Source organism: Macrotis lagotis, chromosome 1 (genome assembly GCF_037893015.1).
Source record: "Macrotis lagotis isolate mMagLag1 chromosome 1, bilby.v1.9.chrom.fasta, whole genome shotgun sequence".
Classification (NCBI taxonomy): domain Eukaryota; kingdom Metazoa; phylum Chordata; class Mammalia; order Peramelemorphia; family Peramelidae; genus Macrotis; species Macrotis lagotis.
In genome coordinates, this window is record NC_133658.1 from 427,008,848 (window position 1) to 427,030,632 (window position 21,785).

The 21,785-nt window shown below is 34.5% G+C and overlaps 1 pseudogene; it reads left to right on the top strand.

Moving 5' to 3' along the window:
* The first annotated feature begins 7,424 nt into the window (after positions 1-7,424).
* Positions 7,425-7,916, top strand: LOC141518712 (non-histone chromosomal protein HMG-14A pseudogene; annotated as a pseudogene).
* The last annotated feature ends 13,869 nt before the right edge of the window (positions 7,917-21,785 follow it).

Below are 21,785 nucleotides of genomic sequence, written 5' to 3' on the forward strand. Positions count from 1 at the left end.
GAATGGTTAAAGCTGTTAAATCATTTTGCTTCAATCAATGTGGGCTCTAGCTTGGGGTGAGGTAATTCTTCTCCCTTTTGTCAACTGGGCTGGTTTTTCTGCTCACACACCTGTGCCTGAGGCAGAAGTAGTCTGTAATTGTGTTTGTTCTTGGAAGAGGCCTCAGCCACAATGAAGTGAGGAACTCAGTGTTCCTCAGACCAGAGGAGCTCAGGGATGGTGTTTGCAGTTCTCCTGCCCTGGAACCCTCCCCTCAGCCCTGTCTGCAAGCTCCAGAGGGTCAGCACCAAGACCAGTGCCTCTGCTCCCTAGTAGGCCCCAGCCCCCGCAGTCTAGCTCCACTGCTGATCAAGCAGGTCCTGCACTGGGGCTGCAATCCAGTCCCTTATCAGGCTGATCCATGGCTGATCCACCCTCTGCTCCTGGACTCACCCATGGCTGTGGAATACAAATCCTGAGGTAGATATTCTTTCTCCTGGCTTTTCTTTCTAGGTTTTGTGGGTCAGATTTCTGTTAAGAGGTTTGTTTCATATCATAGATGGGGAAAGGTCATGAGACTTTAGAATTGTGCCTGTTTTCTCTCTGCCATCTTGGCCAGAAGTCTTTTTTTACATAAATATTTTTTTAAAAATAGGAGAAGGAGTTCTGCCAAATTCTTTTTACGATACCACCCTGGTGCTGAGACCTAAACCAGGGAGAACCAAAACAGACAAAGAGAATTATAGACCACTCTCCCTAACAAGCATTGATGAAAAAATCTTAAATAAAATTTTATCAATGAGATCATAGCAAGTTATTAGTAGCATAATATAATATGATCAGTTAGGATTTATACTGGGTAGGCAGGGTTGGTTTATTTTTTGGAAAACACTCAAAATAATTGAATGTATCAATAGCAAAACCAACAGAAAACATTTGAATATCTCAATAGATGCTGAAAAAGACTTCAGTAAAATACAAATATTCATTCCTATTAACAACATTCCCAGAATGTTTAGGAATAAAGAGTTTTCCTTAAAATAATAAGTAGAATCAACTCAAAATTATTAACAAATATTATATGTAATGGGGATAAAATCAGAGCATTTTCAATAAGATTAGGGTTGAAACAAGGAAGCCCATTATCACATTACTAGTTAATATTGCACTAGATATGTTAGCTTTAGCAATAAGTGAAGAAACAGAAATTGAACTAATTAGACTTGACAATGAAGAAACAAAGCTTTCACTCTTTGCAGATGATATGATGGTATACCTAGACAACATAAGGAAATCATCCAAAAAACTCCTTGAAATAATTAAAAATTAAATAATAATAATAAATTCAGCAAAGTAACAGTATATAAAATAAGCCCACATAAATTATCAGCTTTTGTATATATGAACAACAAAGCACAAGAGAAGGAGATACAAAGAGAAATTCCATTTAAAGTAAATACAGATAACATTAAATACTTGGGAATCTATCTCCCAAGCCAAACCCAGAAAATTTATGAACAAATTATAAAGCATTTCTCACCAAAATAAAAAGTGATCTAAATACTTGGAAAAATGCCAATTACTTATGATAGGTTAAATTAATATAATAAAAAATTATTTTACCCAAATTAAATTACTTATTCAGTACCATGCCAATTAAACTACCAAATAACTATTTTACTGAGATAGAAAAAATAACAACAAAATTCATCTGGAACAACAAAAGATCAAGAATTGCAAGGGGATTGAAGAAAAAAAAATGTAAAGTGGGTGGCCTAGCTCTAACAGATCTAAAATTATACTATAAAGAGGTGGTCATCAAAATTGCCTGGTACTGGTTAAAAAACAGAGTAATGGATAAGTGGATTAGGATATGTTCAAAAGAAACATGAGTAAATGACTACAGTAACCTATTGTTTGATAAACCCAAAGACATTAACTTTGGAATTAAGAACTCACAATTTGACAAAAATTGTGAGAAAACTGGAAACTAGTTTGGCAAAAATTAAGCATAGACCTACATCTCACATCCTTTACCAAAAGAAGGTCAATATAGGTACAAGATTTCAACATAAAGGTCAATGACATAGATAAATTAATAGACCAAGAAATATTCTGTCTATCAGATCTATGGAAATGGGACAAATTTATGACCAAACAAGAAATAGAGCACATTACAAATTGCAAAATGAATGATTTTGACTATATTAAATTAAAAAAGATTTTGCTCTAATAAAATCAATACTGCCAAAATTAGAAGGAAAGCAGAAAAGTGGGAAACTATCTTCACAACTAGGAGTTCTGATAAAGGTCTCTTTTCTAAAATATATAGAGAACTGCATCAGACTTATAAAGTTGCAAGTGATTCCCCAATTGAGAAATGGTCCAAGCATATGAATAGACAGTTTTCAAATGAAGAAATTAAATATATATAAAATCATATAAAAATACTCCAAATCATTACTGACTAAAGAAATACAAATTTAAAAAACTCTGAGGTGTCACTTCATACCTATCAGATTGACTAAGATGGCAAAAAGTGGAAATGATCAATGTTAGAGAGGTTGTGGGAGGATTGGGACATTAATGCATTTCCATTCTGGAAATCAATATGGAACAATGGTCTAAAAGCAGTATAACTGTTCATAGCCTTGGATACCACCATTCTGATTCTAGGTCTATATCTAGAAGAAATCATAAAAATAATGGGAAAAGTCCCACATGTTTCAAAATACTCCTAGTAGCTTTTTTTGTAGTGGCAAAGAATTGGAAATTGAGGGGATGCCCATCAATTGGGGAATGGTTAAACACGTTATAGTACAAGAATATTATGGAATACTATTATTTTATAAGAAATTATAAATTCTCAGACTCTAGAAAAGCATGGAATGGATTACAGGATCTGATGCAGAGGCAAGAGAGCAGAACAAAGAGAACAATGTACATATTAACAACAACATTATGAGATGATTAACCCTGAGGGATCCAGCTGCTCTCAGGTCAGAGTTAGGACAACCTTATTAGGGCAGCTATGGACAATGTTATCCCTATACAGAAGAAAAACAAAACAAACAAAAAAAATCTTTCAGAATATGATGAACACTACATCAATTTTTAAAAATATCTCTTATGTATCTCTTTCCCTTAATCATAATTCCTCATACCAGAAACGACTAATCTGTAAACATGTTAAACAAATGTGAATCTATAATATCAAACTGACTGTTTGCCACTGAGGGGAGGGGGATAGGAAGGGAAGGTGGAAGGCAAATTTATAACCTAGAAATATACATATGCATATAGATGAATGTTAAAAAGTTTTCATTACATGTATTTGGAAAAATAATATATCAATAAAAATTCAGGTATAACATGATTTCTTCCCCCCCTCCTTTTTTGGGAGTACTTAATGGGCTTTATTAATAATACTTTATTTTTCTCTATAGAATTTTTTTATATCTTGAGTTTTAAAATCCTCCTTCCTTCCCCAGATGCTAAGCAATTTGATATGTTTTGCATGTGCAACTATACAAAAGATTTCTATATTAGTCAGATGTAAAAGAAGACTCAACTTGACTCCCCCTAAAACACAAAAAATAATAGAATTCTTCTATCTACATTTAGATTTTATCAATTCTTTCTCTGGGAATGTATAATATTTTTCATCATGAATGCTTTGGAATTGTCTTGGATCATTGTATAGTTGAAAATAGTTAAGTCATTCACAGTTGATCATTGTACAATATTGCTGTTACTATGTATGACATTATCCTGGTTCTGCTCATTTCACTTTACATTAGCTCAAGTAAATCTCCCAGTTTTATCAAAACCAGACTTGTTGTAATTTCATGTAGTACAATAGTATACCATTGCTGTCATATGCCAAAACTGATGTAAGCATTTAAGAGCCTAAAATATTTATATTTACATATTTAAACTTAAATATATATATATATTATTTTATTTAATCTTCACAGTTATTATTACTCCCATTTTACAGGTGAGGAAACTGAGGCAAGTAGAAATTAAATGAGTTTCCCAGGATCATATAGCTAGTAAATGTCTGAGGCTGGATTTGAACCAAAGTTTGTGGGGGAAGGGTTCTGCGTGTTATTTTATTTTATTTTTTTCCAATTATAAGTAAAGATAGTTTTCAACACTCATTGTTTTGGTAAACTTTTGAGTTTCACATTTTTCTGACTCCTGGTATTTCATCCCCCTCCCCATAATAGTGAGCAATTTTGTGCAATCATGTCTAAAATATTTCCATATTGTTGTTGTTTTTTGTCCTTTATTCTCAAAGAAGATCATGGTATCATGGGGGTGATGCCATGAAAAGCATATAAATTGGGTTTGAGTAAGGGGGTGCTGTGCTAAGTCACCAGTCTCCTCCAGTGCCAAAAAGATTCAGTGGCCAGACATAAATCAGGATTACTGGAGATTTTCCTAAATGTGAGGCAATCAGAGAGTTAAGTGACTTGCCCAAGGTCACACAGTAAGAGTCAAGAGTCTGAGCCTGGATTTCAGCTAATACTTTCCTGATTCCAGCGCTGATACCCTATCCATTGTGTCACATAGCTGCACCATATTAGCCATGTTATGAAAGAAGAATTATAACTAAAGGGGAAAAATCATGAGAAATGAAAAAATATGCATTAAAAAGCTAAAATAGTATGCTTTGATCTGCATTCAGGCTCCAAAGTTTTTTCCTTTGGAAATGGATTCTATTTTCTATCACAAGTCTTTTAAAATTGTTTTTGACAACAATGGAAGTCAGAGTTCTTCATAGTTCATGATCATACAATGTTTCAGTTAATGTGCTCAGTGTACTCATGATTTTGCTTACTTCACTCAGTACTGATTCAAGCAAGTCTTTGCTGGCTTTTCTGAGGTGTGCCTGACCATAATTTCTTAAGAATTGTTGGGCATCCCCTCAAGATCTCATTTTTTGTGACTATTAAAATAGCTGCTATATACACCCCTCCTTTTTATTCTTATTTCTTTGGGATATAAACCTAGTAGTGATATTGCTGGGTCAAAGGGTATACAGTTTTATTGCCCTTTGGACTTAATTCTAAATTGTTCTCAAGAAAGATTAAATCATGTCATAATTCTATTAGCAATGCCATAATGTACCAGTTTTCCCATATCCCCTTTGACGTGGATCAGTTTCCTCTTTAGCCATATTGGCCAATCTAATAGGTGTGAAGTAGTACTTCAGAGTTGTTATAATTTGCATTTTATTAATCAATAATAATCTAAGCAATAGGTACTTTTAATTTGTTAATTTGAAGACTATATCTTTTGACCATTTATCAATTGGGGAATGACTCATTCTTATAAATTTAACTCAGTTTATATATATATATAAGATATATGATAATATGTATTATATACACATATGTATATAATTATGCAATCATGTCTAACATAGTTCCATATCGTTGTTGTTTTTTGCCCTTTATTCTCAAAGAAGATCATGATATCAGGGAGGTGATGCCATGACAATGACATAAAACACACACACACACACACACACATATATGTGTATATATACATATATATACACACACATACAATTTAGAAATGAGTCTTTTACCAGATACACGAGCTGTGAAAATTATTTCCAAGCTTTCTGTATTCCTTCCCATCTTAGTTGCATTTGGTTTAGTATAACACTATCTACCTCACCATATGTGACTATTTTTCCTTTAGTATTTTATTTTATCCCAATTAGATATGAAAACAATTTTCAATGTTCATTTCTAAAAGTGAAAATTGTCTCCCTCCCTTCTTTCCCCCTCATTGAATAAACAGGGAATTTGATAAAGATTATATGTGTGCTATCATGCAAAACATATTTCCATGTCAGTTATGTTGTAAAAGAAACAATAAATCAAAAAATATTGAACAACAAAAATAAAATTAAAAAAAATATGCTTCTATCTGTATTTAGACTTCATTAGTTCTTTATCTGGGAATGGAAAGCATTTTTCATCATAACTCCTCCAGAATTGTCTTGTATCATTGCATTATTGAGAATAATAATTCATTCACAGTTGATCATCTTAATAGTAATTTATTGTGTACAATTTCCTCCTTCTTCTATCCATTTCACTTTGTAATAGTTGTCTTACACAATTTTTCCGAGAGCATCTAGCTCATCATTTATTCCTTCAACTTTGCTTAGTCATTACTCAACAGAAAAGAACTGCTATAAATTTTTTGTGCATATAGGTCCTTCTTGTTTTTTATTTCTTTTAGGATTCACAATTAGTAGTGATATTGCTAGGTCAATAAGTGTGCATGACTTTTTAGGCCTATAATCACAGATCACAATTGTACTACATAATGATTGAACCAGTTTAAAACTCTAAGAACAGTGCATTAGTGTGTCAGTTTTCTGCATCCCCTCTAACATTTGTCATTTTCTTTTCTATCCATTTAACAAATCTAATAGGTGTGAGGTAATATTTCAGGTTCTTTTTGCATTTCTCTCATCAGTACTGACTGAGCATTTTCTCATTTGGCTATAAAGATCTTTGATTCCTTCATGTGAAATCTGGTTGTTCATATTTTTGATAACTTATTAGTTGGGGAATGATACTTCTTCCCATAAACTTGACTCATTTCTCTATATTTTTGAGAAGCAAATTTGCTTCCAAAGTTTTTCGCAGTTATGATTATGGTATTTCCCTCTCCCAGTCTGTTCTTTTCTCTCTCCTTTCATCTAGTCTCTCCTAAAACATGTTTTACTTCTATCATCTCCTCCAATCTGTCCCCCCTCCTTTGAGCACCACTCCCTTCATTTATACTCTGCCCCTCTTACTATCCCATAGGATGAGAGAGATTTCTATACCCAATTGAGCGTATATTGAGTTTTCATTTAGTATATCTTTCTGGAGGTATTTGGCAGATTCATTCAATTTTTATTTTATCCCCTGATTCTATTATATTAGGGCAGTTTTCCTTGATAGTTTCTTGAAAAATAACGTCCAACTAATACATTCTTGGTGGAGCCATGAACTCATCCAACCATTCTGGAGAACAGTCTGGAACTATTCCCAAATGGCAACAAAAATGTGCATACCCTTTGATCCAGCAATAGCACTACTGGGTCTATACCCTGAAGAGATGATGAAACAGTGTAAAAACATCACTTGTATAAAAATATTCATAGCAGTTAGTAGTGGCACAGAATTGGAAATCAAGTAAATGTCTTTCAATTGAGGAATGGCTTAGCAAACTGTGGTATATGTATGTCATGGAAAACTATTGTTCTATTAGAAACCAGGAAGGGATTTGAGTGTCGGCAATAAAAAGGGCTTTTAATTTTTGGAGGTGCAGGGCCAGCTGCAATTAGTTCCCGGCAAAGTCGGCCGCCTCGCACGCAGCCGGCCGCGGCTCCGAACTCCCGCTGCGCCCCGCTCCACTCCGGCCCCGCTCCCGCGCCGCCCGCGCCCAGGTGCAACTATGCCCAAAAGAAAGGCAGCCGTTGAAGGCCAGAGAAACAATGAGCCAAAGAGACGGTCACCTAGATTATCTGCTAAGCCTGTTCTTCAATCTGAGCCCAAAACCAAAAAAGCTGCAGCCCCAAAGAAAATGAACATAACAAATGATAAAAAGGAAATCAAAGGCAAGAAGGTGGCAGCCGCAGCCAAAGTCAAAGTCGAAACCAAACAGGAGGAAGTGAAAGAAGAAAACCACTCTGAAAATGGAGAGACCCAAACTAATGAGGTGCCGATTGTGGAAGAACCTGAGGAGAAAGCAGCCACATCTGAATAATATGTAACACTGCCCTATATCTCTTGTCAGTTTGGTATCTGTACCTCCATCCTGTATTGTTAACACAGAGGAATATTTTTTCAACTATTTTCTAAATGCAAGTTTTTTTTAGCATGAAGTTAATTCTGGAACATCTCCATCTTGGTCACTTGAATATGATGTCACCAACAAGATGTCATTGTCTCTGCATTTTCTGATTGTTAATAGTTTGATCTATGGGAAGAATAAGTGGTGGTAGCTTTTGACTTTGTCACTGTGTCCTTTCTTTGTGTAAACTCTCCTTTCCATCCTTTGGATTTTTCTTTGACCCTGGTACGTGTTTGATTCAGTGAAGTGGGGAGGTCCCAAATAGAAAGTTCTTGCATTGGCAAGTCCAGGGTGTTTGTGGATTGATTTTATAAAGAAGGTGAGCTATTTTCATGAGATTCTAAGAGTTGGAAATATCTTTCCCAAATATAACTTTAATATTAGTTTTTGAAAGAAAGTAAAATGTAACCATGTTGTTAAGCAAAATATGTTTATTTCAGAAGGACAGGTTGACTGTATGTGTATCCACTATTAGAAATTTTGCTGGATTTATCTTAATAAAAGAAAAAGACTCCTCAAAATAAAAAAAAAAGAAAAGAAACCAGGAGGGATGGCAATTCAGGAAAGCCTGGAGGGATTTGCATGAACTGAGGCTGAGCAAGATGAGCAGAACCAAAAAAAACACTGCACAACCTAACAGCAACGTGGATGTGATGATGAACCTTGATGGACCTGCTCATTCCATCAGTGCAACAATCAGGGACAATTTTGAGCTATCTGCAATAGAGAATACCATCTGTATCCAGGGAAAGAACTGAGTAGTTTGAACAAAGACCAAGGATTATTACCTTTAATTTAGGGGAAAAAAACTTTGATATGTTATTTTTTGATCTAGCTATCTCTTTTACTTTATGTTTCTTCCTTAAGGATATGATTGCTCTCTCATCACATTCAGTTTGAATCAATGTATACCCTGGAAACTATGTAAAGACTGACAAATTGACTTCTGTGTGGGGTGGGGGGGGGGATGGAAGTAAGATTAGGGGGAAAATTTTAAAACTCGAAATAAATTCTTTTAAAGAACAAAAAAAAATAACATGCAGACTTGGTTTTGATCATGACTTCCAGAGAGTCAAATAATTTTTATATTATTTTTCCTGGATCTATTTTTGAGATTAATTGTTTTTCTGATGAGATATTTCACATTGTCTTCTGTTTTTTCATTATGATATTTGAATAGTTCTTGATGTTTCATAGAGTCATTAACTTCTGCTTATTCAATTCTAATTTCTGTTTTTATTTTTAAAGATTTTATTTGAGTTTTGAGTTTTACAATTTTTCCTCCAATATCACATCCCTCCCCCCACCTCCCCACAGAAAGCAATCTGTCAGTCTTTATTTTGTTTCCATGTTGTACCTTGATCCAAATTAAGTGTGATGAGAAAGAAATCAAATCCTTAAGAAAGAAACAAAAAAGTATAGGAGATAACAAGATCAGACAATAAGATATCTGTTTTTTTCCTAAATTAAAGGGAATATTCCTTGAAATTTGTTCAAACTCCAAGGCTCTTTATCTGGATACACATGGTATTCTTCATTGCAGACAGTCCAAAATTGTCCCTGGTTGTTGCACTGATGGAACGAACAAGACCATCAAGGCTGAACATTACCCCCATGTTGCTGATAGGGTGTACAGTGTTTTTCTGGTTCAGCTCATCCCACTCAGCATCAGTTCATGCAAATACCTCCAGGCTTCCCTGAATTCCCATCCCTCCTGGTTTCTAATAAAACAATAGTGTTCCATGACATACATATACCATAATTTGCTAAGCCATTCTCCAATTGAAGGACATTTACTTGATTTCCAATTCTTTGCCAGCACAAACAGGGTTGCTATGAATATTTTTGTTCAAGTGATATTTTTACCCTTTTTCATCATCTCCTCAGGGTATGCTCATTTTTGTTGCCCTTTGGGTGTACTTCCAAATTTCTCTCTAGAAAGGTTGGATGAGTTCACAGCTGCACCAACAGTATAATAGTGTCCCAGATTTCCCATAACCCTTCCAACCATGATCATTATCCTTTCTGGTCATATTGGCCAGTCTTAGAGGTGTGAGGTGGGACTTCAGAGAAGCTTTGATTTGGATTTCTTTAATAATTAATGATTTAGAGCAATTTTTCATATGGCTATGGATTGCATTGTTCTCCTAATCTGTAAATTGCCTTTGCATATACTTTGACCATTTGTAAATTTGGGAATGGATTTTTCTTTTAAAAATATGATTCAGTTCTCAATATATTTTAGAAATGATTCCCTTGTCAGAATCATTAGTTGAAAAGATTGTTTCCCAATTTGCTACATTTCTTTTGATCTTGGTTACAATGGTTTTATCTGTGCAAAAGCTTTTGAATTTAATGTAATCAAAATCATATAGTTTGTTTTTGTTGATGTTCTCCATCTCTTCCTTAGTCATATCCACGGATCTGACAGGTAAACTAGTCCTTGATCTTCTAATTTGTTTATAGTATTTTTTTATGTCTAAATCCCATAACCATTTGGATCTTATCTTGGTACAGTGTGTGAGGTGTTGGTCTAATCTAAGTTTCTTCCATACTAACTTCCAATTTTCCCAGCGATTTTTATCAAAGAGAGAGTTTTTATCCCAACAGCTGGAATCTCTGGGTTTATGAAAAAGCAGATTACTATAATCATCTCCTGCTTTTGCAACTAGTCTATTCCACTGGTCCACCACTCTATTTCTTAGCCAATACCAATTTTTGATCACTGATGCTTCATAGTATAATTTTAGATTAGGTAGGGCTAAGAACTCTCCTTTTGCATTTTTTTCATTAAATCCCTGGAAATTCTTGACTTTTTATTTCTCCATATGAATTAACTTATAACTCATTAAAGTAATTTTTTGGAATTTTGATTGGTAGGGAACTAAACAGGTAGTTTAGTTTTGGTAGAATTGTCATCTTTATTATGATAGCTCTACCTATCCATGAGCAGTGATATTTGTCCAGTTATTTAAATCTGATTCAGTTTGTGTGAGAAGTGTTTTATAATTGTTTTCAAAAAGTTTCTGATTATATCTTGGCAAATAGACTCCCAGGTATTTCATATTGTCTGAGCTTATTTTGAATGGGATTTCTCTTTCTAGCTCTTCCTGCTGTATCTTGCTAGACATGTATAGAAAAGTTGAAGATTTATGAGCAATTATTTCATAACCTGTAACTTTGCTAAAATTGGTAATTGTTTCCACTAGTTTTTTGGATGATTTTTTGGGATTATCTAGGTAGACCATCATGTCATTTGCAAAGAGTGAGAGGTTTGTCTCTTCCTTCCCAATTCTAATTCCTTCAATTTCTTTTTCTTCTCTAATTGCTGAAGCTGACATTTCTAATATAATATTGAATAATAGTGGTGATAATGGGAACCCTTGTTTCACCCAGGGGGTGATCTTATTGGGAATGCCTCTAGCCTCCCCCCATTAAATATTATGTTGTTGATGGTTTCAAATAGATACTGCTAATTATTCTAAGGAAGAATCCATTTACTCCTACACTCTCTAATGTTTTTAGTAGGAATGGATGTTGTATTTTGTCAAAAGATTTTTCAGCATCTATTGATATGGTCATATAATTTCTGATAGGTTTATTGTTGATATAATTGAGTATACTAACAGTTTTCCTAATATTGAACCAACCCTGCATTCCCAGGATAAATCCTACTTGATCATAATGTATTATCCCAGTGATAACTTATTGTAATCCTTTTGCTAAGATTTTATTTAAGATTTTTGCATATATATTCATTAGGGAGATAGGTCTATAATTTTCTTTCTCTGTTTTAACTCTTCCTGGTTTAGGTATCATCATCATATTGGTTTCATAGAAAGAGTTAGGCAGAGTTCCATCTTTCCCTATTTTTCCAAAGAGTTTATATAGAAGTGGAACCAATTGTTCCTTAAATGTTTGGTAGAATTCACTTGTGAATTCTTCAGGCCCTGGACATTTTTTCTTAGGGAGTTCAATGATGGATTCTTGAATTTCTTTTTCTGAGATAGGGTTGTTTAGGTATTTAATCTCCACTTCATTTAACCTTGGTAACTTATATTTTTATAAATATTCATCTATTTCACTTAGATGATCAAATTTATTGGTATAGAGTTGGGAAAAATAATTTTGAATTTTTACTTTAATTTCCTCCTCATTGGTGGTGAGTTTACCTTTTTCATTTTTGATACTAGCAATTTGTTTTCCTTCTTTCTTTTTTTAATCAAATTGACTGGAGTTTTATAAATTTTATTTGTTTTTTTCTTAAAAGCAAATTTGTTTTATTTATTAATTCAGTAGTTGTTTTTTGCTTTTAAATTTATTCATTTCTCCTTTAATTTTTAGAATTTATAATTTGGTACTTAATTGGGGATTTATAATTTGTTCTTTCTCTTATTTTTTTAGTTGCATTTTTCATTCATTGGTTTCATCTTTCTCTAATTTATTCATGTAAGTATTAAAAGATATATTATATTCTCTGAGAGATTTGAGTGAATGCCATAGATTTCGGTATGTTGTTTGATTATTGTCACTATCTAGGATAAAATGGTTAATTGTTTTTATAATTTGTTGTTTGGTCCACTCATTATTTAAAACGAGGTTATTCAGTTTCCAATTGGTTCTCGGTCTATATCCCCTTGGCCCAACATTGCATATGACTTTCATTGCATTGTGATCTGAGAAAGATGTATTCACTATTTCTGCCTTTCTGCAGTTGATTATTAGGTTTTTATGTCCTAGTACATGGACAATTATATAAAAATTGAAAAGTTCCATGGACTGCAGATTAAAAGGTATATTCCTTTCTATCCCCATTCAATTTCCTCCATAAGTCTACCATGCCTAGTTTTTCTAACAATTTATTTACCCCCTTAACTTCTTCCTTGTTTATTTTATGATTCGATTTCTCTAGATCTGAGAGTGGGAGGTTAAGGTCTCCTACTAGTAGAGTTTGCTGTGTATGCTGTCTATGTCTTCCTGTAGTTATTTAAGCTTCACCTCTAAGAATTTGGATGCTATCCCACTGGGTGCATTTATATTCAGTGTTGAAATAGCTTTATCATCTATGGTACTTTTTTATGAGGATAAAGTTTCCTTCCTTATCTCTTTTAATGTTATCTATTTTTGAAGCTACTTTGTCTGAGATAAGGATTGCTACTCCTGCCTTTTTCACTTAAGCTGAAGCAAAATATATTTTGCTCCAGCCTTTTACTTTTACTCTATATGTATCTCACTGCTTCAAATTAGTTCCTTGTAAGCAGCATATTGTAGGATTGTGGTTTTTAATCCATTCTGTTATTCACTTACATTTTAAGGAAGAGTTCATCCCATTCACATTCAAATTTATGATTACTAATTTTTTATTGCTCTCCATGCTACCTTCCCTCTGTTTGTATTTTCCTCCTTTCCCCCTTTATCCATATTCCCCAGGATTTTGTTTCTGAATATCACCCCCTTCAGTGTGTTTGCCCTCCTATATCACTCCCTCCCTTTTCCCTTCCCTTCCTTTTGTTAGTTCCCTCTTTCCCCCACTCCCTCTCCCTTTCTTCATCCCCCCTCCCCTTTTCCCCTTTTAATACTTGGAAGGTTAGATGTTTTATAAGTTAACTATGTATGTGTAAGTTGGCTTTAAGCCATCTGACGAGAAGAAGATTCAGGTTTTTCTCATCTCCTCCCTTCTTCCCCTCTATTACCATAGGTATTTTGTACCTCTTAGCGTAATGAGATTTACCCCATTCAATCCCCTCCCTCCTCCCATCATCCTCCTGTCCCTCTTTTAGGGATGTAGTGTTTTTTAGATCATTCTATATGAGTCATAGAAAATTCTGAGTATCTGTCACTTCTAGTTAAATACATTCTGTCTAATAGATATAAAATTTTTGAGTTATTAGAATCTTTCTCCCAAGCAGGGTTAAAGTGAGTTATATCCCATTGGATAGCAGTTGCATGAATAGGTCATGAATGTCCATCACTTCTGGCTAGAAATATTATCCCTGTGAGAGATACAATTCTTAATAGTTATGAGAATCTTCTTCCCCATGGTGGGATATAGCCAATTTCAACTTATTTGAAAGCAGCTTTTTTCCTTTTCCTGCCTGCCCTTTTTTTCTTTTACCTTTTCTTCTGTCTCTTGAACCACCAGTTTGATGTCCAAATTTTCTATTTAGCTCTGGTCTTTTCATGAGGAATTTTTGGAATTTTTCCATTTTGTTAAATGTTCAAATTTTTCCCTGGATGAGAAGGCTAGCATTGTGAGATAGTGGATTCTTGGCTGCATTCCAAGCTCCCTTGCTCTTCAATATCTCATTCCAGGCCCTTAGATCCCTTAATGTTCATGTAGCCAGGTCCTGTGTAGTCCTTTCTGTGGCTCCTTGATATTTAAATTGTTTCTTTCTGGTTGCTTGAAGGATTTTCTCTTTTATCTGATAGTTTTGGAATTTGGCCACAACACTCATTGGTGTTTTGATTTTAGGATTTTTTTCTGGAGGGGATCGATGTAGTCTTTTATTGACTACTTTGCCCTCTGGTTCCATGATATCAGGGCAATTTTCCATCACTAGATCCTGTAATATTTAGTCTGGGCTTTTTTTTCTCTTCAAGGTTTTCAAGAAGTCCAATAAATCTCAGGTTGCCCCATCTCGACCTATTCTCAAGGTCAGTGGTTTTGCTGATGAGGTATTTTACATTTTCTTCTATTTTTTCTATTTGTTGATTTTGTTTATCAGGCTCTTGCTGTCTCATGGATTCATTAGTTTCTGCATACTCCATTCTTATTTTAGGGAGGAGTTTTCTTCATTAACCTTTTGCAACTCCTTTTCCAATTTGTCAGTTCTACTTCTGAGAGAGATTTCCATTTGACCAATTGAGGTTTTGAAAGAATTATTTTCTTTTTGCATTTGCCCAATTGAGGATCTGAGAGATTTATTTTCATTTTGTATTTGTACAATTGTATTTTCTAAGGATTTGTTTTCTTATGGCAAGGTATTAATTTTCTCTCCCAAATTTTCCAGTTGATTTTTAATATCCTTCCTTATTTCTTCAAGAAAGTCTTTCTGTGCTGAAGACCAGGTCATATTCTCCTCATATATTCTAAGTATCTCTGAGTTAGGGTCTTTTCCTTCCCAGAATTTTTCTATGGATCCACCTTTCCTCTGACCCTTCTTCATTTTGCTAAGACCTTGAGTTTGGAGGGGCTGGTTCACACGGGTTTGGGATCCCTAGAGGCTTTACTCACTAAGTGCAATTTCTCTGTCTGGGAAGTAGGAGGTGCTGGTTGCTTTCTCTGGGGTGTTTGTGATCTTGATTGAAGCCTTCTCCATTAGCTTGATGGAAGCAATTGAATCTGTTGAATCTTTTAACCTTCAATCAATGGTGGGCTTTACCCTGGGGTGAAGTCATTCCTCTCCCTATTGTCAGCTGGGCTGGTTCTTCTGCTCACACACCTGTGCCTTAGGCAGAAGTAGTCTGCTATTGTTTGTTCTGGGAAGAGGCTTCAGCTGCAATGGAGGCATGGACTCATAGTTCCTTAGACCAGAGGAGCCCAGGAATGGTGTACACAGGTCTTCTGCACTGGAACTCTCCTCCCAGCCCTGTCGGCAAACTCCAGAGGGTTAGCACTAACACCAATGCCTCTGCTCCCTACTTGACTCAAGCCCCCGTTGGTCTAACCCCACATCTGATTCAGCATGCTTGTCCCTCTGGCCCTCAGTTTCCCAGGCTCCAATTCAGCAGCTAATCTGGTTGATCCAGGGCTAATCTGCCCTCTGCATCAAGATTTACCTGCCTGGATATGCCCAGGGCTGCTTCAGGAGACATAACCTGAGGTAGATGTTCTTTCTCCTGGCTTTTCTTTCTGGATTTTGTGGGTCATATTTCTGTTAAGAGGTTTGTTTCATATAATAGATGGGGAAAGATCAGGAGAGTTTAGAACTGTGCTTGTCTTCTCTCTGCCATCTTGGCTGGAACCTCAATTTTAATTTCTAGGAAATATTTTCCTAAGTGAGCTTTTGACATCCTTTTCTCTTTAGTGCCTTTTTAAGACATTCTTTTATTTAGTGAATTTTTGAGCCTTTTCTTTCCATCTGGCCAATTCTGTTTTATAAATTCTTCTCTTCGGTGAATATTTGTTTATTTTTTCCTAATTGATTAATTTTATTTCCTTTTTGTTTTTTAGGGTTTTGCAAGGCAATGGGGTTAAGTGGCTTGCCCAAATCCACACAGCTAGGTAATTATTAAGTGTATGAAGCTGGATTTAAACTCAGGTACTCCTGACTACAGGGCTGGTGCTCTTTGCCACTGTACCACCTGGCCACCAAAGATAATTTTGTTTTCAAGGTGTTCTTCTCCCCTTGGGATTTTTGCACCACTTTTTCCATTTTACTTTTTCTACTTTTTAAAGTTTTATTTTCTTCAATATATTTTATGCTTTCTTTTTACCAAGTGTTGATTCTTTTTTTTATTATTTTCTTGTATCATTTTCATTTCTCTTACCAATTTTTTCCACTACCTCTCTTACCTTATTTTAAATTCCTGCCTTTTCTTCATCATCTTGCCTCTCTTGCCTCTCCCCCACCCCCAGCCTCCCAATAAGACTCTTAACTACTTAAGCTAGAAAGTTCTCTCTCTGACCCAACTCAATGTAAGCTTAGGAGGAGTTTGTCATTTTCTCAGGTTTTTTTTGTCTATTTTTATTGAGCTCAGTCTTTTTAGGTTTTTTTATTTGGTTGATTTCTGGATCTGCTTTTGCCTCAGTATAGTTAAAAGCTTGAAATAAATGGTCCCATCCAGTTTTAATTTTATATGATTCTGGACTAAGATTCTTTCCAGAGCTTAGTATTATATGATTCATTCAACTACAAGTCACTGAAACTAGAAGAGGTACAACCTCTCGCCCACAATACATTCCTCTGAAATTAATAGAATTGGTTTTTGCTTCAGTTATTTCAGGCAGAGGAAAAGAGACAGTTTAACTTGTTTTTCAGGCACATAATATTGAGTACATTAAGCAAGTAGAAGGAGGAAACAGGAGATTTTGTTGTGGGCAAACATGTGTGATTCCTTAAAAGTTTTCATTTACAACATTAGATGAAGCTACTTGACCTTTAAGCTAATGTGCAAATCCAACCACTAACAATGAGTCCTGAAATAGTTGTGGAGAGAAAGGGAGCCCGTTTGACTGGCCAGTGGGTGCTGGAAGCAGAGAAACCTGTGATTCATTCAATCTGTGACTCCCTTAGGCACATGGAGCCTCAGAAAGAGCCTTCTCACAATCCATAATCTTCACCTATAGGGGGAAGAGCAGGTTACTGAAGAAATGACCTATAAGAAGATAGCTTGAACTTTCCAGATTAATCCAACTTTCTTCCCTGGCCTGATGAAGCAAGGTTTGGACAGAAGAAAATGAGCTACACCATCTACAATATCGTATTAATTCAGGAGTGGTACTACATAATAGAAAAAAGCTCTGGGATCCCAAATCCAATATGTTCAAAATAAAATTCATTATTTTTTCCTTTCACTCCAAACAGGATATCTTTTATTCATTGATGTTACTATTGGCCAACTTCTTAAGTTTTTGTAGTGTCATCCTTGACTCTTTACTCTTATTTATTCCATGTATCCAATCCATTGTCCCGTCACAAATCTCTCCTAAACATTCTCTAATCATTTATGACTATTGCAATAGCCTTCTAACTGACATCCCTGCTTTTATAAATCATAAGACTCTTCTCAATCAAAAGAGGTATCCCCTTAACTACTGAGGTGATTTAAAAAAAAAGGTAGAACCAAATCATTCCCTTGCTTAAGTATCTCTGTTGAGGTGCTAATAAAGGTTCAACTGCTAGCTCTAGGAGACAATGAACTCACAATACACCTTTAAGGTTAATCTGCATTTTAACTTTTTTTCTATGGTTTTCTTAAGTCTCAATAATCAATAAAACAATAATTCAAGTTCTACTTTATAATGCTTAATGATTTCTAAAGTGTAAATGCACATAATGAAAATTTAAAGTTCTTGGAACTCTTTTATTACTTCTTTCCTTGCTTCTGCTTACTTTTCTAGCCTCTTTTTCCACCTTCCTTTCATGAACAATTTAGGGACATTAACCTACTTCAAGTTTCTACACATTTTTCACTATTTCACTCCTATCCTGGAATGTTCTATGCCCTCATCTCTGCCTCTAATTTCCCAGGTTTCCACAAGTTTAAGCTCAAATTCCATTTTTGAAAGAGGTTTAACTTGTTCTGGTCAGATTAATGCCTTCCTCTTTCAGATCACCTACATATGTGCCCTTCATAAACATTGTATGTTTTTTGTATTTCCGAAATATTTACAAATCTTGTTGTCAATTAGAATGTAAGTTCCTTGAAGTAAGGGCTATAGATAATCCCTCAGTACACTAACAAGCACACACACACACACACACACACACACACACACATGCACTTTTTTCTGTTTTTGGCACTTAGCCCAGTACCAGATTATATAATAATGGCTCTCTTCTAATCAATCAGTCAATCTACAAAGCATTTACAGTAACAAATGATTATAGAACATTTATTAGAAGAGGCAACCTAGATTCTAATATACTATTAAATAATCTTAGGAAAGTCTCTATAGCTTCTCTGGGTCTCAGTTTTGTCATCTTCAAAATGAACAGATTCACTAGATGGTCTCAAAGTGTCCTTGCTATTCTGACATTTATTGTAAATCTTACCACTTCATCCTAATGTAATGAGTAGGCTTATCCCAAGTAGCTTGCAAAAATCTTGACTGCAATCTGAACTAAATGAAAATGTAATTGTAGAATGTTTAACAAAAACAAATTTAAAAATACAGTGCAACATGATATTAATTTGTGGTTTTCAAAGTCAATATGCTGCCCAAAAGGATTCACAGAGATTTTTTTCTATTTGAGTTTGACATAACTGAAATACAGTACACTCAAGAAGTACAAGTGTAGCTGAGCTGAGTTATTCCCAATCATTTTGAGGATTATAAGTTCTTTTACTTAAGAACTTTGGGACAATGAAGACACCTCTTTTTTTCCTGTAAAGTCATCAGGAGGAGGGCTCTTAATCAAAAAAGACCTAGCCATTGAGTCAAAATGGTAAGAATGACAATTCTATCTAAATTCATTATATGCTGGTCATACCAAACTACCTAAAAATTATTTTACAGAGCTAGGAAAAACATAATAAAATTTATTTGGAAAATATCAAGGCAATCAATGAAAAAAGTGAACAAAAGTAGTCTAGCAATTCCAGATTTCAAACTATCTCACAAATCACCGAAATACTCTAACACTGACTAAGAAATAGAGGTGTGGATCAGTGGAATAGCTTAGATATGCAAGACAAAGTAGTATATGATTATAATAAACTTGTGTTTGATGAACACAAAACCCACAGTTTTTGGTGTAAGGATTCATTATTTGACAAAAACTGTTGGGAAAATTGAAAAACAATATAACAGATACTAGGACAAAACCAATATCTTAAAGAATTTACCATGATAAGGTAAAATGGGTACATGACTTGCACATAAAAGATGGTATCAAAAGTAAATTAGAAGAGTAAGGAATAGTTTATTTGACAAATCTATTGAGAAGGGAAGAATTGATGACTAAACAAGAGAAAGAGGGCATTGCTAGAAAACTAGGGAAATATTTTTAACAGCAACAGTATCTGATAAAGGTCTCTTTTCTCAAATTTATACAGAATTGAATCAAATATACAAGAATGAAAGTCATTCCCCAATTAATAACTGCTCAAAAATATGAAAAGGCAATTTTCAGATCAATTAACTGGAGAACAGTTTGGAACTAGGCCCAAAGGGCTATAAACTGTCTATTCCCCTTTGTTTCAGTAATAATACTTCTAGGTCTGTAGGGAAGTATTTATAACAGCTCTTTTTGTGGTAGCTAAGAATTGAAAATTGAGGGGATGTGCCTCAGTTGGGAAATGGTTGATCAAATTGTGGCATATAATTGAAATAGAATTATTGTGGTATAAGAAATGATGAGTAGGGTGATTTCAGAAAAACCTGGAATAACTTACATGGAGTGATACAAGGTAAAATGAGCAGACCAAGAGAACATTGTACAAAATAAAAGCATCACCATACAATGATTGATTGTGAATGATTTAGCTTTTCTCAATACAATGATTCAAGACAATTCCAATGAATTCATGATGAAAATGTTATCTACCTCCAGAGAAAGAACTTATGGGAGACTTAATGCTGATCAACACATGCTATGTTTAACTTTCTTTATTTTTTTATGTTTTTTTCTTTTAGTGTGTCTTTTTACAAGACTAATATGGAAATATGTTTCATATGATTACATATGTATATCCTATATCAAACTTTATCATCTTAGGGAGTGGAGAAATAAGAAAGGAAGGGAAATAAGTTAGAGTTAAATTTTGAAAATGAATATTAAAAGTTATCTTAACAATTGGAAAAATAAATTGGGAAATTGTCAAAAATGAAATATTAAAAAGCAAAAATAATTAAAGGTGATAAAACAAAAATAAAAATGGTAGGAGGAATAGAAGGATTGACAATGAGCCAGGAAAATTTATCCAATCAACAAACTTTAAAGGGAGAGAGAAATTTTATTCTTTCTTCTGTTTATGTAGCCTGAGACTTGGATTTCTCTCTTGAACTTCTTCAAGAGATTTCCCATTTTTCCTTTCACTAAGGCACAAATTTTTCCTTACCTTGAGTAGTGGTGACTATCTCCACATGAAAGTAAGCCTTTTTGTTGACCTAGATGAAGCTGAACCTGGACCTCAAGTCTTTGACTTCTCATTCCATGAACACAGATGACCAAACTGTGATTTTGCTCACTGAGTCAAAGCACAATTTTGGTACAATTCTGATTATTATACTAGTATTCAAACTCTAGCCCCAACAATTAGATCAAATTAAATCAATTCAATGGGGTTATACAAAGATGGGAGGAGGAACAGCCAAAAATCTTAGGATTCCTTTTCTCAGTACCTTGCAATTCTTTCCCCCCATAGAGATAAGATGCCTCAGTCAGTAAAAAACTTATCATCCGTTCCTTTCCAATGGATATACCATTCCTTACCTTCATTTTTCCTGTAAAAGTCATTCCCTCTGCCTAGTATAAGTCTGTACTATCTTCAGTCTATCTGTACCTCTCCCTTTTTCAGTATGCCTCAAAATGTACTTCTTCCAGGTGGTCTTCCCAGATTAATATTAATATAATTTGTTATGATTTAAAAAAATTAAACTCATTAATATTTATAAATGATAATCAAGATGTATCTTGCAAGTCACATGGAACTTAGTGGTGTGCTAATAAAGGATTAGAAACCATTTCTGGGGGGAGTAGATGGGGAGGGAGTGCTAGGAATATGCCTAAGACACAATTTTCAACTTAATCTTCATTATTAACATTTTTCCCATCATTTTATTAACTCTAGAAAATCAGCAAAACAATAAATCAAGCTCTAATTTGTTGAGCTTGCCCATCTCTAAGTGGTAAATGTTAACAATGAAAATTTTACCATGCTATCAAAGAAAATTTACTGGCTTCAGCATAGCCCTACTCTGAGTACCAAATGAGATAATAATTGTAAAGTGCTTCACGTTGGCAGCTAGTAAGTGCTATTCAAATATTAACTATTATTATTATTATGTTCTAATTTTATAATGATGATATGCATTAATTAAACTATTGATACAATTGTTGAAGCGTTAGGACCCACTCCCTCTAAGTTGATATAGAGTAATTAATTTGTACTCTTTGGACCTGATCATTCAACCATTTCTACAGGCATCTAACTGTACTGCCAACTTGCCCACATTTCTCCAGTCTGTCTACAAGAATAGCATGAAATATTTGGTCAAGTTCCTTTATGAAATCTTAATATACTATTTCTAGGACATTCTCCTGGTC